Here is a 12,872-nt window from a genome sequence, read left to right as displayed (position 1 = left end):
TGAATAATTAAAGAAATTACAGAGACTTCCTGAAATGTCTGATATGTGACCGCATTCCTATCATACACTCTCAGCTCTGTTTTTTCCTCCAGTGATATTGAAATGGGGTATGGGGAGCCCAGTGCTCAGTCCTGTGGGATTTGGCACAGGATCCTTCAAACACAGCAGGAATTATGCCCATGCCACCTCATGTGATGGCGTCAACCTCCCTTGTCTCCTACCTAGAGCCATGTAGAGTCTATCATTTACCTGCAAAATACTGCATGGCTCTGCAAAGCCAACTCAGTTGGCAGGGATCTGTGGGGAGACAGAGATGACCTGAAGGTCAGCCCATCAGTGGTTGCCTGTCCCTCCCCAGCCTCCCTCATCCAAGACAACATGCAAAGTGACCCTAATGAGACAGGGGCTAGTTTGTGTTTACCTGACTGGTCTTTCATGCAGTGCCCCGGTGCCCAGACACCAGGTAAACTAACCAAAGGGAAGCTTCGATACGCCAGTAAGAGAGGATCACATCCACAGCACAGTTAAAATCCAAGCCAAGCACTGGAGTAAACCAAGTCTTTCACAGCCAGCAGCTTTGTGCCCTCACATATGAAAGTTTGCTTAGCTGTATCTTTTTATCTAGATATGCACATATATGTCTACATATATAATAATATTATTATCCCTATATTAAGAGCTCAGCATATCCTACCGGGCTATAAATATGTTTACATTGGCCCTCCTGAGCACTTCACATTCACGCCAAGGTTGAGCGGGTGATGTAAATCAGCCCAGTTGGGTGATAATTGGGCAGCAGTTTTGCAACTCCAGTACAACATCTATTTCAATTACATGGGGAAGGAAATATGAAAGAGCATTTTATTTTACTCATTACTGCAAGCCATAAGGGACCACTAGATTTCCTAGGCTTTTGAAATTCTCTTTTCAGCAGTTTCTGACTTAGAACTAGTGCAATCTTTATGAAAAAAAAAAAAAAAAAAGGTCAATTTTCCATGTACAGGGAGCAGTGTTAATGCAATCCTTGGCCTATGCAGGCTGAAAGAGAAAAAAATCGTAATTAAAAAGTGCATCTTTACAAGTGATGGGTTTTTCTCAGATTTTGATGGGAGCAGGATGAGGCCCACAGGCACTGTCTATGCCCAGATTGTTAAATATAATTTTTAATGCTTTGCATTTGGGATCTTTAGGATTACATATTTAAATAATTTTGGTTTCCAGGACTGAAATGAAGTGAGCAAATCCAGGAAATATGAGTTTAATAATCCTGTCCTGATTCCAGTAATCAAGAGAGGCATTCAGAACTGACCCTGGTGCACAGGGAGTTGTGCTGTTACTTTAAAGCCCAGTGCAGGACGCTGTGTAACTTCTTTTCCTTCCATTTTTAAGTGAGAGAAAGCCAGCTTTTTGGACAAATATTGCTGCGAATCAGGAGTGAAACCACAAGGTTAGGAAATCCGTTTGGGGTAAAAATATTTGTTTTGATGTCCTGTGACCTAAATGTGAAATAAATATTAGATTTGCTCAGTTTGGTGTAAACAGATGTCCGTTCGTATTACCAAGGAGGAGAGGTGACAAGGGATGATCTGTGTGGCGTGAACGCAGAGGGTCCCTTGGCCACCAAACTCACATCTGGCTGTTGCCCAAGGGCAGAAGAGCTTGGACATGGGCAGGGGAGCAAGGATGCTGTGGGAGCACCGTATGCTTTGCGCAGCTCTGGACCCCTTCCTCACCCCATCGCTGGAGAAACGCTTGTCTGGACCAGCTCTCTGGGACACCACAATGTCTCCCTTGAAAAAGGGATGTGCTCACAGGAAAAATATACTTGGGAATGCTGTATCGTTCCAAGTCTTGAGTCTTTTGATGGCATTTGCTACAAGGGAATGGAAGATAAATCTGTATGCAATTACAGCAACATCCTTTTGGTATCATCACACACAGGCACTATGTCACAGAGCTGCCATAGGGTTTCTCTGGGTGGAGGAAGTTTTATTTTACAAGCAGGGTATAGCTGAGGCTTCATCCAGTTCAGAGCATTAAAATATGGTTTTTTGACCAGTTTAGGCTGGAAGGGGTCTCTGGTGGTCCTAGGTCCAGCCCTGGCCCATATGGAGCCAGCTTAGAGCAGGCTGCTGGAGGCTATTTCGTGTCTCCCCCCACGTGTCTCCAAGGATGGAGAGCTACCATCCCTCTGGGTAACAGGTACTGTTAAATAAACTAATATTTTGCCTAAATATTACAGTATCACATTTCATCTACCAAGAGTCTTTCTTTATATTCTCTTTGTATTTATTCTGGGGGGAAAGAAACCCATGAGTTAAAACAAGGTTAGTTAAGAAATCCCATGTTCAAAATCTGGGATGTTCAGAACTCTGCTTCTGCTTCTTCAGCCTGCACTGAGCAGAGACAGTTGAAACATTACTTGCTCAGCTAGCCTCTTCTCTGTAAGTCAGTCCTGTCCTGTTTTCTACAGCAGTAAGCACTGTTTTTAATTATTAGACTGTGATGAATGCAAATAAACATTAGTCTTGGGATTGTTCATGAACAATTCTCTTGGAATAGTCACCGGTTTGGTGCAAGCTTTGTTGGCTTTGCCAAATTATGCCCTTTCTACTCTGCAAAGTTTTTCTAGAAACAGGAGTGTAATATACGTACAGTATCAAACAAGTCTGTTCTGGCACAGTATTTATATGAATAACCATTTTGTGCTAACACCGATGGAAGCTAAGGGGTTCACAGGCATCAGAAAGTCCAACTGCCATTCAAATATTTGCAAATAATGAGTCATGTGATCCCACAAATAACAACAAACCAACCTGGTTGCTTTCATTGAGGAAAATGATTATGAATCACTGTGTACTGTGAGCTCAATCCAACAACCACCAGCGTCAAAAGAAGCCTTTCCACAACTTCAAACAGGCAGGGAGCTGAGCTGTGTTTGCTCAGCTTTACTTGGTGTATCTCTCACTTTCATATTGCATGATTGAATAATAGAATTTATCAGGCAAACAGGAATTTCCTGGAGCAGCCGAGAGTGGGCAATTGTCATCTCCTGACTGCGTATGTGCAGCTCCCACTGATGTCAGTAGGGTTATGTATGGGCGAAATGAGGTCAGGCTGTGTTGTCCTACTTTACATGCCCTGTGGTATTACACTCAATTAAGTTTTGTCTCCCAGGACGCAGCCTCCCTCCTACTTAAGTCACCAGGAACTTTGTCACTACACAGCAGTGCAGGAGAAGGCATGAAATATTAGTCTTTGATCTGGAGTGCAATAAGGTTTAACTCCTGTATTTAGGAGCACGCAGCTGCACTTTGAAAAGGGGGGGGATTAAACTCAGTAGAAAAAAATGTATATCCATGAAATCCCAGTGTGGGACATCTTCAGGAGAAGGTAAGAGTTTTTGCAAGCTCATGCACAGCCTTGCAAAACATGGTGGCGTTAGAAGACCTTCTTTCCAAGGCAACAGGGCATCTTCCCTGCCCTCTGCCAACAGCTCCCCACAGTTCCTTGCAGAAAGATGTTGAATATAATGGGCAACACTTTTTAGGCAGTGCAGGAGAGTCAGTCATATCTTCTGTGTGGGTGACCACATTTTAGACTACTTTGAAAATATTAACCACTGGTTATAAAGTGAAACTATAAATAGCCGTAGGAATGCCAGCTGAAGGAGAAAGCAGTAGAAAAATCCCTCATTACAAACAAGTTGCCAGAACGATGTTGTGCTTTGAGTGAACCAGGTTTGGTCCTTACCCCTTTGATGGGGTTTTTTCTAATTTTGGCCAAGTAGCTTGTTGTCTCTCTGCCTTCATCAGAGATGTGCAGAAAAACATCTCTGAGGATAATTTTCTGTGGTCTGTGTGGTCTACATGACGAGAAACACAGTGATTCAGATATCATCTACTGCCTGTGTGTCAGTGAGGGATCTCCTGTGTGTATATAGTGAAACCCAAGGATGATCTAGAACCTTTACATGGCTGCCTATTTGAAAGCCCTTTTATTTATGTATTGGTTTACAAATTGCATTTAATTTTTAAATCTCTTACAACTGCCAGTATTAGGCATCTTTATATATAAAATAAACACGTTTCCTACGGGATTTTTAAGTCCATTCTAAATACCTTTGGAAAAGAGGACAACTGGCTTTTTACACCACGTTAAACTTTGCACTGTACACAGAAGTCACAAGGAGGACCCACAAGGCAGTAGCCAGCTCAAGGCTAAGACATGATTTAGGCTTCTGATTGTGTCTCTGTGTGTCTCCTAGTGCAGTCAGTGGGGCCTGGAGGGCAGTTTGATTCCTCCTGAAGTAGGTACCTGCTGGCTGGAGGGGTCTGGGTGGACAAAACCTCCATGGACTAATGAGGGAGCTGGGACACCCAGAGCTCACACAGACACCTGCAATTATGTGTCTGAATGTAGGTGTTCTAATTTAGAGCTAAATCCAAATGCCAAAATGCCAACTGTAGTCCTCTGTTTTCTGTGAAGGGTCCCCATGGTGTGTTAGGTTACATTTGGGCCATCCTTGACTCATCCAGTGGTCCTGGTGTCGGGTGCATATAGACTTTCCGTAGCTCTGAAGAGTGGCAGAGCTCTGGGCGTTTACATATTCTCTCCTGCTCTGTGTCCACACTGGGGTAAGCCCAGTGTAGTCCAAAGACAGTGTAGTCCAAAGATTCTCTGGGGCTGCTCCTGTGCTGTGGGATGAGCTTAGGACTTCAGAGCAGCCACAAACCTCAGTGCCTCTCTTTCCAAGAGCAAGGCACGCTTGTTCAGCCTTGCCTGAGTTGGTATAAACACTCTGCACATACAGTGTAGTTAATTAAAACTATTCCCACTCAGTTTTCCCCCGGGGAAAGGAAGGGAGAAGAGATAGATGCTCATGGGAGAGGTGCTATTCACATTGCTTAATGTGATCTGGAGGGGGACATGCAGTGCCATGGGGATAAAAAGCTGTGGAGGGCTGAGGAAGCACCATGGAGCACATGGAGAGATGTTCCTGGAAAGAAATGTCTTTAATCTGTGCATTGTCAAAGGACAGAAGCAGTGTGTTTCTAGGAGAGAAAACAAGAGACCAAGACCACCCACTCCCCAAGGAGAGGAGGTGTGGATGGAGGCATGCTTGCCCTGACACCCACACTTTTACTTCTTGCCTGAGACCTTTTGGGATCTCAGGAACCTCCCATTCTCCAAAGCCCAGTTTTTGAGAAGCCACAAGCGGCTGGGTGTGAGCATGACACAGCTGGGTCTGCTCACTGGTGCTTGGTCTTGGTGACTCAGCCCTGCCGCCAGGAGCTGTCCTGGGCATCAGACACAGGAGAACAGCCTACAGGTTTCCCGTCCACTGCTCCTGAGTTACTCATGTAGACATCAGGGAGTCACTTAAGCCTTTATTTTGTGGTGTGTGGATGCAAAAGGGCTTGTTCACAGAAAATAAGTGCCCTGGTCTGTTTTCCACCTCTGGGAGAGGCTTGGTTCCCAAGCACAAGGGCAGGTGTCCTCTGCATTGAGCACAGGATGGGGGATAAACCCTTTTGAAACATTTTAATTTCAGATCATCTCTGGCGTCTTGCTTTTGTCGGTGCTGAGCAGCTTAGCACTGAACTGGTGGTGCCACAATGGGACAGATTCAGCTGGTATCCACCAGTGCTTGGGGTTGTGCCGCTTCATCGGGTCCCCTGGTGCCTTCCAGCAGGTGTTGAACAATAACAGGTGAAGAAGAAAAGGTGAAGCTTTGTGGGACCTTACCAGTGATTCCTGGCAGATACTGCAGTGGTTTGCAGCAAAAGCTAACATATACACAGCAAGGAAGACCTAGGCACCACCAAGGGATTTCCACCCCTCTGGTTAAGGTCCTGGAGGTGCAAGGGGCTTTGCCTTTCCCAAAACAGGAATAAGCCAACTGCACTTAGTGATGGTCAGGATGCTGTCGCTCATCAGGGAGGGAGGGTTGTCTCCGTGCAGTCCCTGCCACGTCAGGGACTAAGCGGGCAGGCAGCTGGGCAGCAGCGATGCCATTTTGGAGGGACTTGTGTCACGGGTTCTTCACCTGGGGCTCAGGCGCTTGTGACTCCACAATGAGAGGAGCCAGCAGGGTAGGGCCCAAGCAAGCCCAGACATCTGAAATTAAAGAAAAGTCAGATTTCATGCTACCAGTTAGCAAGGAGGCAAAGTGTCACTTAAATATAAAAGAAGTTTAGGCTCCTTCTGGAGTTGCTCTTTGCAGCAGGAAAACCATTTGCCTTACCAGGAGGTGTTCATTTTTAGGTGATTTTTTCTCTCATTGAGGAAATGTCTGCACCTTGGTTATTAGCAGAAGCTGAGAAGGAAACACACCTAAATATTACTTCAGCTTTGGGTATAACAGAATAAGCAGCAAAATTTGAGTGTCTTCTTTCAGATTTATACATCAGAGCTATTATTTTCCTATTTTTAGGGATCCTGACAGGACAGAACTATTTATTGAGAGTTAAATAATGACATCTGTTATCATGAATATCAAATCCAGTGGAAGATGTTTCATATTAAAAAAGAAACTCAGGGCCAAATTTCCTCTTGATGAATATAGGCACAGCTTTATAAACTCCTTTAAAGTTTCACTCTTTACACCAGAATAAAATTCAGCTGAAAGAGCTTCTATAAACAAGTACTATGCACATGTGCAAAAATACTTTGCTTTTAAAAAATGTCTTACCGAAAAAAGAAGCAGAAACAAACCCCAGACCTTTTAGAATTTGTTCCTTTAGGTGGAATCAAAGTGACCTCTAGTGATTCCCCGTTAACCATGCAGCTCAGCAGCCTACAACACAGAGCACGAGTGGTGCAATGGTACACTGCTCTCTCATCTGGTATAAATGCAATCAATACATGATTAAAGCTAAATTATAGCAATTAATGACTGTTACAATGACCATTCCTACAATTCAAGTATAAAATATTTTCCCAAACTCTACTGTTTCTTTTCATGCAAGTTGCACACTGTTAAAAGAAGAGTATTGTTTTTATTAGCCCATTAAAAATAAGTAACACAATGAATTTATTAGTAACTTATCATCCATGTGTCTTCTGGCACTGCTGACGTGCTGTTCTTTAGGAATAGGCAGGATAGGAAGTGCGCTAGATTTGTGATTTAACTCGTTTGTTCTTACTTTTTGGAACAGTCACAGGCTGATCACAAAATTATTAACAGTTGTGCAGTTAGCATGGAGTGCTCCTGTGGGGTTAAGCCATATCCATGCCTGGGTTCAGCCAGGCTGGACAACAGGAGAGAGATTTTCACCTCTACAAGGTCATCTTTTTCTCCCAAACTATCAAGTTTTTTTTTTTAAAAAAAACCAAAAACACCAAAAATTCAGGGAGAGGATATAACAACTCATCAGCAGTGAGGGAAAATAAAAATATGTATCAACCAAATTATGTCGGTTTACCATGAAAATCAATAGAAAAAGGGGCTACAAATGGAATGTAATCATGCAGAGGCAATGCAGGGGAAACTCAGTCAGCAGCAAGATGGTTGCATGCTCTGGCCTAATATTCCCCAGGGATATTTCAAGGTTGGGGAAGACAGCAAAAATCGATTCCTTTGGCACAGAAGATAGGGATGGGCATGAAGGAGATGCTGAGCTCTGCTGACACTCAGAATGCAGATAATTAAAAAAAAAAATATCTTAAACAGGTTAGATGTGTCAATCTCTGAACCAGAAATGGGTGAAAAACAGGTCAGTATTCCTGCCAGAAAAAAATCACCCAGCTACTTTAGTTTCATACGTGTTTCGAAGAAGTTTATCTCTGACCTCCTCTTTGATCCTTGTCCCTCCATCTCCATTAAAGACCATGAGGTTTGGCATCTGCAAGAAGAAGGACAAAACATGGCTTCCCTCTTGCTCTCTTTCCCTGTTGCCAGCAATCTGTGATGGTCATGCCAAGAGCAAACTGCTGTTTGAATCCTTTCCAGGGTTGCTTTAGCATTCCCTGTAATTTTCACAGAGGCTCTGCCACAGTCGTAATGAAACGTTCTCCCTTGTTGTGGTCAGTGTTACTTTCATCACCCAGTTGCAATAAAGCTCCTTTTTTTTTGCCTGGATTTGTCAGCACCTTCCACTCCCACCAGCAAGTACTATTTAGGACACTCCTGAGATATATTTCAGAAGGTCTTCTCATGGAAATGAGATGTTTTGCAACTGGTGTCATTTGACTCGTTGTCTTGGCCTGACCCTCTGCCTGCCCCACCAGCCCTGCAAGGGATGCTGGGGAACCCTCCTGCCTCTCTGGGTGGATCCACGGTGTAAAACTGGTCTTTATTACTAATAACACCTGCTCTCTACCTCCAAAATGCCCAGGTCAGACCTGGATGCTGGGCTGTTATTGCCAACCTATGGTTTCACCTGTTGCCTTGCGGGAGCATCTTCTGAATTCAGCCTCCTCAACCCTGAGGCGTGAAGCAACTTGAATGAGTAAAATTATGCGTGTGTTTGTCCAGGGCTTAGATATTAGCCAGAGAAGATGGATTTGTCATCAAATAATGAATCCAGCTATGAGAGAACCAGCCCAGGCTCTCTGGTCTGCCTGGGTAAATCGGAGCCATGGCTTGGGGGCCAAGTAACAGGTCCTATCCACGTTTCTGTGTGGTCAAATATGAGTCGATCTGTAGTGGCTTTTAAGGCTTAGGGACTGAAGGAAAACATTTTTATTTGTTGTGAGAAGCAAAACCAATAAAAACAGGTAGGTAAGAAGAAATAGGGTGCTCAACACAGTGTGATCCAGTGCTACCTCTGAATTTTCTTTTAGGCCTAGATATCTTTATTGGTGTTAAACCAAACCAGTACCTTTCTGTATTTTGGGTCATTTCTTTCCCAAAGAATCTTGCACTTTTTTTTTAAGCTCCTTATTAATTTTAGTTTCATTTTGGATAAAATGATATAATTTTAATGAAAGGCAGCAGCTAGAAAAATGTATTTTGTCTTGAAAAAGACGCTTTCTGGTAAAGAACCATTTCCTTGTTTTTAAAGCCAGGGCTGTGATAATCCAAAAGACTTGCATAGTCTTTGAGTTCCAAACCTGAAAGCTGTAAAAATATAATTTATTTTATACATGCATGCTGTGGGTTTATTTTTCCAGCTAAAGAATGAGAATACAGAAGCTGGTTTCACTTTTGTGGTCTAATAGGTCAGTGCAGATTTACCATTTTAAACATGTGCAGCCATAAATACACGACAAAACAAATTGTTGCTGCTGCTGTGATCCAAACCCCAAATTAAAAACAAATACAAATTAGAAATCCCCTTTAGAAATCTCATCTGTCTAAAGCTGTTGAAATATCAGTTTGATGACAGAACTTCTCAGATAACAACAGTGCATAATAGTTGGACTTTTTAGAGTATTTTTACTAAACTTCTTTTTTGTTTATTTTGAATATCCTAATACTCAGAGGCATTTTTAAATTTCTAACTCCGTGAGCCATGTGATTGCATGTGGATTTCAGATTATGTTGGGTTTTTTTCAAATTAACTTCATCCTTCATCGTTTGCAGCAAAGATGTTAAGAAGGTGAAGCTGAAATCTTGAAGACCCTGAGGCAAAAGAAAAAAAAAAATTAAAATAAAACTTGAGTTTAAAATAATCTTGTATTTATGTCATGGTAAAGTTTGCACAGTTGAAGTTGGCATCAGGAGACGAGTCAGAAGTAGCACAGTGGAATATTTAAATTCTTTGATGCTGAAAGCTACAGAAAAGTATAAAACATCCAGCTGGATACCAGCCCACCCAGCTCAGCCTGTCTGCAAGAGAGTAGGTCACCCTGGTCCTCCAAGGACACTTGTTTGAAGGAGGTGAAACATGATGGAGTTGCATATTTTATAAAAGGTTCACTGCTGCCTGAAGGAAAGTTTTCCTAAGGCAAGTAGGTTTGATAACCTGTTACTTAGAAAAGATCTCATCAGATTTATTGGGAATGAAACCAGTGGTGAAGCACAGAAACAAAGTCTACTCAAACAGCCTGGAGAAATAAGTGGTGCATAATATACTCCTGCAGACCCTTCACAACTGTCTGTGGAGTTTTGTTTTTCCTACCCTAGCATCCAGGATTTGATTTAGAAATGCCAGAGGAGTGAGCAAGTGAGAAGAGGGGTTAACATTGGGGCTGGGAAGGTCCCTTCTGCACCCGCCTACCCAGCATCTCCTGACATGGGTTACCAAATGGAGCCAACCTCCCCAACTTCCTTTATACCAGAGGGGACCGAGTCACAAAATTATAACAGCACAAGGCTCACTGGCTCTGGCAGACCATTTTGGGGCCAAATGCAAAAAAAAAGAGTTTGCCAACAAAACCTTGTGTTAACGGGAGTGACAATGTCCTAATGCTCTGACCAAACACCTTGTGAAGCCCTTTGGAGGTATTAAAACTAACGGCGATTCTCTCTACATCTTCCTGGGCTGTGTCTGCATTTTAGCCAATTTTGTGATACCAATAAAGTGTTGAAAACGCATTTCTAGTCCTCTTTAGGCACTGTTCCACAAAGCATAACTGGACACTGACATAACTGCAGGCAAATCGCACTCCTGGAGACAAGCTGGTAAGCCACTGAGCAGCAAAGGAACTAATCTTTTTGAAGGTTTACAAGGAAAATTGCCAAAGTCAGGTTTTGTAGCTTGGCTTTGCATAGGAAAGAGCTAAAGTTTCTCAGAATATCCAGATAAAGATAAAGCTGTGCAAGGATAACTTTGTTCACCCTGCAGAGAGGATGGAGTAAAAAATAACTTGATAACTGGCTTTAAAAGTACCTTGCCATGGTTTGCAGGAGGATGCTGATATTGTACATGGGAGGAACAGAAAAATGGCTCATGGTAACAAGAGTATGTACGGAAATTGACTGCATTCACCATGGAAATTAAACTTGTTCTTTTATGCCCTTAAAAATAGAAGCCTTGCTGCTCTCCATGCAAGAGCAGGAGGGAATCAACATGTGAGATGATGTGTCCAGGATGGATAATGTTAAACACATCCGTCAAGTTGACTGTGTTAGCAGGTGACTGGTAGGTGGTAGGGAGGAGGGGGCCTGAACAAGTGCAGGGCAAATATCTTGACCCCAGAACTGCACAAGAAAACAGAACAGGTTTTGGATGAAAGAGGGGAAGGATCAAAAGACAGAAACAAACAGAAATAGGATGAATAGTACCAGATTGATTGCGTTAGTTAATGTAGGTTCTTTGATAAAGTCAGCAATTTTATTTTATTTTTAGACAGAACAATTGATCTAAGAAGAATTTGCAATGATGTTACATTAGTATACACTACCTAAGCCCAAGAAGGTGGCAACAAGTGCGTGAGCTGGCTCACCGTGAAAATGGAAGGAGGAGACAAATGGATTTCCTCACGCATTGATTGTTTCACTCATTTATTCTAATACCCCTGGCAGAAATTTAGGAATATGTTGTGGTGGGTGTCAAGATGAGAGCCACCGTGGTCAATAAAGGTGACCAAAATGCTGATCAGGAAGCACAAAATAACCTTGACTATACAATAGAAACAATATGATAACGACTAATCAAAAGTGCTCCTTGTGCACCTAAGGAGTAAAAACACCTATTCCTATTAGAAACTGGAGGTAAGAGAGGATAAAGGAGTCAGTCCTACATGCGTTAGCCATGTCCATGTAACTGTCATGAAGGTGGCATGCCCACCCAAAAAGCTAATATGATGCTAGGAGGTATCAGGTGATGTATCTCCACCAGAGTTAGAGGAAAAGCTCTGGGTAGCAGCACATATGCATAGGAAGGAAGAGGTTTTGAAGTCGAAGTTTTTGCTTAGGATTGGAGTAAATCTCATGATGACAGACATGTAGGAAGAATCCCAGGGGGCTATGAACTCTGAAAGATGAAGGCTTAGAGACAGACCCTCTGCTGAAAGGTTGCCCATCATTCATGTCCGTTAACATTGGTCAGTCACACCAGCCATGGAAAAATAAGTACTCAGCAATACATCACATCTCTCCAGGAATTTAATCAGATTTCACAGATATCTCTATAGCTAATTACTTGTTATTTAAAGCAGTGTTTAGCTTGCACTTATATGTCAGAACAGATTTTCAGGGCAGACAAGCCTAACCTGTAGATGTAGGAGCAGCAGTCAAGAGATGGATAGATGCATAGGTCACACTGAAGATATCCAGTCAGATTCAAGCACTAGTAAATCATGCATGTCAAACCCAGAGGTTAGGTGTTTGGCAGGAGAGAGCTCCAGACTCAGCTTACAGGGCAGGTGTGCAGAAACACAGCTATGGACGGCATGCCTGAATGGGATGTCCAGATGAGATACCTGGGAGGGCTTACTTATGGCTGATATTTTTGGTGGCTGCAGTGGAAGGGCTGGCGTGGCATGGGTTAGGAAGTGACATTATGACCTCTTCAGTGTGGGCACAGACCAGCTCTGCTCCTGTCCAGGAGCATCACCCCACCACAGGAGGGTACACAAAGCAATGGAAGGTCCAGTTTGGGGCTGTTCCTGCATGGAGCAACAGAATGCACTGATCAGAGCAAAGCCCAGTTTCTTCCCAATATGGTGAAAGGACCTTTGCCTGGCCAAATTTTCAAGTGAAAAAACCCCGCCCCAAATATCTGCCCCCGGCCCTGAGCAGGTCTCTGTGCTCAGTAGCATCCCTGCCTGCTCCACGTCCTGCCCATGCCACAGCCTGCTACAGGACCTGCCAGGCCTGGGCAATACTCTGAAGCAGCTGACAGAGAGAGCTGAGACTGAAACCTGTAATTATTTAAGATGAATTTGCATGTCATGCTGGCACTTCATTTTCTGTTAAATTTGTTGGATTAGTGCTTTAATCAACATGCAGGGTGCTTCCAGGGCGAGAGCAGGCTCTGTGA

Source organism: Athene noctua, chromosome 2, assembly GCF_965140245.1.
Source record: "Athene noctua chromosome 2, bAthNoc1.hap1.1, whole genome shotgun sequence".
Taxonomy (NCBI): Eukaryota; Metazoa; Chordata; class Aves; order Strigiformes; family Strigidae; genus Athene; species Athene noctua.
This window is presented reverse-complemented; position numbering follows the sequence as displayed.